Here is a 4,956-nt window from a genome sequence, read left to right as displayed (position 1 = left end):
TGTGCCAGAGCTTGTGGGGACTGCAGAAAAGGTGCTCTCCCAATAGCTCCGGCAGCTGCTATTTAGGACATAGCGATTTAGGACATAGCTCTCTGCAGTCTAGAAGCAGAGTTCTACCATGGTAAAGAGTTCAAAAGTCAAATAATTGGCTGGCATTATGAGCAAGCAGAGGAAGCTCAATCAGACCATACGATCCTTTTTGGGGACAAAAAGGATCAAAGCATGGAACTGGAGGAGGACAACAAAATCAGAACTCCTGCATCAAAAGCTTTCAAGAAAAATATGAATTGATGACAGGCCATGGAGGAGCTCAAGAAATATTTTGAAAACCAAGTAAGGGAAGTGGAGGAAAAATTGGGAAGAGAAATGAGAATGATGCAAGAAAATCCTGAAAAGTGAGCCAATAGCCCCCTAAAGGAGACCCAAAAGAATACTGAAGAAAATAACACCTTAAGGCGCCGGGCAGTTGATTGGGGGGGAGGGAAGCTAGACGCCGAGATGTACGTGTTTCTAATGATCCGGCGCCACAAGACAACGATCTTCACAGATGCGAAGGAGTCGAGCACAGTGTTTGAGCTGAAGCGCATTGTGGAAGGCATCCTCAAGAGGCCCCCGGATGAGCAGCGGCTCTACAAGGATGACCAGCTGCTGGATGACAGTAAGACCCTGGGCAAGTGTGGCTTCACAAGTCAGACAGCTAGGCCTCAAGCACCAGCCACTGTGGGGCTGGCCTTTCGAGCCGATGATGTATTTGAAACATTACACATTGAGTCTTTCTCCAGCCCTCCAGAACTTCCAGATGTCATGAAGCCTCAAGACTCTGGAAGTGGCACCAATGAGCAAGCTGTGCAGTAAGGGCCTGAGGCCCCACCCCCTATAGTGACCTAATACAATAAAAAATTTTGGTGTTTAAAAAAAAGAAAAAAACACCTTAAAAAGTAGACTAACTCAAATGGCAAAAAAGGTCCAAAAAGTCAATGAGGAGAAGAATGCCTTAAAAAGCCAAATTTTCCAAGATGGAAAAGGAACTTCAAAAACTCACTGAAGAGAAAAATTCCTTCAAAATTAGATTGTAGTGATTGGAAGCTAATGACTTTATGAGAAATCAACATACTATTAAACAGATCCAAACAAATGAAAAAATAGAAGGCAATGTGAAATATCTCAGTGGAAAAACCAATGACCTAGAAAATAGATCCAGGAGAGATAATTTTAAAATTATTGGACTACCTGAAAGCCATGATCAAAAAAAGAGCCTAGACACCATCTTTTAAGAAATTCTCAAGGAAAATTGCCCTGATATTCTAGAATTAGAGGGCAAGATAGAAATTGAAATAATTCACCAATAGTCTCTTGAAAAAAGATCCCAAAAAGAAAACTCCTAGGAATATTATAGCCAAATTCCAGAGTTCCCAGGTCAAGGAGAAAATACTGCAAGCAGTCAGGAAGAAACAATTTGAGTATTGTAGAAACACAATCAGGATAACATAACACCTAGCAGCTTCTACATTAAGGGATCAAAGGGGCTTAGAATATGATATTCCGGAGGTCAAAGGAGCTAGGACTAAAACCAAGGATCACCTACCCAGCAAAATAGAGTATAATGCTTCAGGGGAAAATATGGTCATTCAATGAAATAGAGGATTTTCAAGCATTCTTGATGAAAAAACCAGAGCTGAACAGAAAATTTGACTTTCAAATACAAGAAGCAAGAGAAGCATGAGAAGATAAACAGGAAAAAGCAATCATAAGGAACTTATTAAAATTGAACTATTTACATTCCTACATGGAAAAATGATAATTGTAGTTCATTAGACTTTTCTTAGTATGAGGATAGTTGAAGGGAATATATATTATATATATGTATACATAAATATATATGTATAGGAGGGTGTATGTGTTTATAAGTATGTGAGTGTGGACATATGTGTGTGCACATGTATACATAGAGGGCACAGGATAAGTTGAATATGAAGGGATGATATCTAAAAAAATAAAATTAAGAGGTGAGAGTGGAATTTCTTGGGAGAAGGAGAAAGGGAAAGATAGATTAGGGTAAATTATCTCATATAAAAGAGGCAAGAGAAAACTGTTACAATGGAGGGGAAGAGCAGGAAGGCGAAAGGGAATGGGAAAATCTTATTCTCATTGAATTTGGCTCAAGGAGGGAATAACATACACATTCAATTGGGTATCTTACCCTACAGGAAAATAGGGGGGAAGGGGATAAGAGGGGGAATGATAGAAGGGAGGGCAGGCTGGGGGGAGGGAAGTTGGAAGCACCCACTTTTGAAAAGGGACAGGGTCAAAGTAGAAAACAGAACAAGTAGGGGGCAGGATAGGATGGAGGGAAATATAGTCAGTCTTTTACAATATATCTACTATGGAAATATTATGCATAACTACAAATGTACAACCTATATTGGATTGCTTATCTTCCCAGTAAGTGTGAGTGACAAGGGAAGAAGGGAAAAAATCTGGAACTCAAAGTTTTAAAAACAAATATTTTTTAAAAATTGTTTTTTACATGCAACTGGGAAATAAGACATACAGGCACTGGGGTATAGAAATCCATCTTGCCCTACTAGAAAATTAGGGGGGGATGGGGGAAGATATAACAGGGAACAGATTGGGGGAAGGGGTATTCAGTAGGCTCCCTATTTTGGGGTGGGGGTAGGGGAAAGATGGGGAGAAAATTTGTAACTCAAAATCTTGTGATTTTTTGTGAATGTTGAAAACGAAAAATAAAGTGGAAAAAATTGTCCCTCAGTTTTAGACAAAAAAAAATGCAGCTCAAATACATTTGACAGAGGAGTTATGTATAGGTCACAAGACTATTATTGGTTTTTTTGTTTGTTTGTTTGTTTTTTGCCTTTTGGAGGGCAATTGGAGTTACGTAACTTGCCCAAGGTTACACAGCTAGTTTTTTTGTGTGGGTGTTAAGTGTCTGATGCTGGAACTGAACTTGGGGACTCCGGGGCTGATGCTTTACTCACTGTGACACGTAGCCGCCCTATTTTTTCTTTCTTTATTGTTTATTTATTATTATTTCTTATTGAAAGAGAATGAATTTTTAAAAATGTTTAAATATATATATATATATAGCAAGCCAGAGCTTCCAGAAAGAAGGAGATGGTGTGCTTATACTTTGCCCTGATCAGACTGCAGGTGGAATGTCATGTTTCTAGGTATGACAGTTTAGAAAGGATATTGACAAGGGAGTGCTAGTAAATGTTTAACAACTAGGTCTAGGGTGGGGTTGTGCTTGACACACTTTTAAAATTTATCAGCATTTTGGACATTTTTTCCATCAAGTCTGATTTGTAGCTTTGCTGATTTCCAAGGTCTCACGCAGCAATTTGAACAGGCTCTCCTAAAACTCCAAGAACTGGTTCCAAGGCAGACCTGGAGGATGATGAGCTGGACAGGATCTGGAGGAAGGCAACCAGGAGTCTGAAAGGCCTTTCAGTTCATATAGTCTAGGGCAGAGGTGTCCATGTCCCATAGGGTGCAACAGTCCCAAGTGCCCAGGAACCTGATGAAAATACAATTGGAAAATATTTAACAAAATAAATAAAAATACAGTGGAACATAGATAATGCCAACATGCGATTTTCCAAGTCAACATGATGCTTATGCATGGTTTTGTGCCCCTTATTTCTATTTGAGTGGCCCCACTGCTCTAAGGGATGTATGAAGGAACTGTGGATGTTTATCTTAGAGGAGAGAAGAGCTGGGACTTTGTAACAGACTAGAGCTAGCCACAAGTGGAATGGCTATTTTAGGAGCTAAGGTTCTCTCTTATTGGAGGTCTTCAAGCCATTGAAGACTGGCCATTGTTAGATCTACTAGGAGGGAATTCCTTTTCAGAAATGGCTTGATCTGTATCACCAATGGGCTCCCTTCCAACTTGGAAAGTCTAACGATCTGGGACTTCTAAGGTACCTCCTGTCTTTGCACCCCCCAGCTCCTAGCACGGTACCTGGAACACAGCTGGTGCTTAATAAATGCCTGTCTATTGCATAATGGCACATCCATAAGAACTAACATTTGTACAGCTCTTTAAGGCTTATAAATATTTGTCCACACATCAACTCTATGGAGTCAGTAGCACAAGTATTATCACTTTTTCAGATGAAGAAACGGAGTCTTTGGGAGGCTAAGAGACTTCCTTGAGGTCATATAGCAGTAGACGTCAGAGGCAGCTTCATATTCAGGTCTCCTGACTCTGACGCCAGCTCTCTTTCTGTTATCCTGGGGATTGGAGCCACAAGGAGGAGGTCTCATGGAAAAAAACTGGCCTTAATTGAACCTTGAGTGATAGATAGAATTGGACTGACACCAAGGATGAGAGAAAGGTCTGGGGGGTCGGGGGGGGAGAACAGAATGAACAGAAGTGTAATACTAAAGATGAGAGAGGCAAATCCTGGGAGAGTAAAGAAGCTATGTTAGCTGAGGATAAGATTCTTAGTGGAATATGGTAGAAGATACGTGTAGTGGATAGGAGTTGATCCAGTGACATTCTTCATCCCCCCTCCCCTTTCAGGTAATCGGGGCTAAGTAACTTGACTAGGGTCACTAGTTACATAGCTAGTAAGTGTCTGAGGCCAGATTGGAACTCAAGCCTTCTTGATTCCAGGGCTGGTGCTCTATCTACTGCACCACCACCCACCTGCCCCTACAAGCTGCATTTTTTAGGGAGTCATTTGATGTAGGAGACAATTCTGAGTAGCGTGAGCCATATAAGCCAATTGTAGAGGAAGGAAGAGACTCTCCTTCATACAATCCATATTTTCCACCCAATCAAAATTCTGGTCTATAGACTTCTAGGTCATTCCCTTTCTTTCTTCAATGTGTTCAATTCCTGGCTCAAAATTTGTCTGTACTCCCCACCTCCTGCCCTCATTTCAGCATTAACCACTCAATTCCTCACCGTACTCACCTCCTGTAAGCTAC

General features: G+C 40.8%; 1 pseudogene; it reads left to right on the top strand.

Annotated features, from left to right (window-relative positions):
• The first annotated feature begins 453 nt into the window (after window positions 1–453).
• On the top strand, window positions 454–927 carry LOC138172086 (elongin-B pseudogene; annotated as a pseudogene).
• The last annotated feature ends 4,029 nt before the right edge of the window (window positions 928–4,956 follow it).

This window comes from Petaurus breviceps, unplaced genomic scaffold (genome assembly GCF_028583685.1).
Source record: "Petaurus breviceps papuanus isolate PSGF00001 unplaced genomic scaffold, PetGlider_PUasm1.0 490, whole genome shotgun sequence".
NCBI classification, from domain to species: domain Eukaryota; kingdom Metazoa; phylum Chordata; class Mammalia; order Diprotodontia; family Petauridae; genus Petaurus; species Petaurus breviceps.
This window is presented reverse-complemented; position numbering and strand designations above follow the sequence as displayed.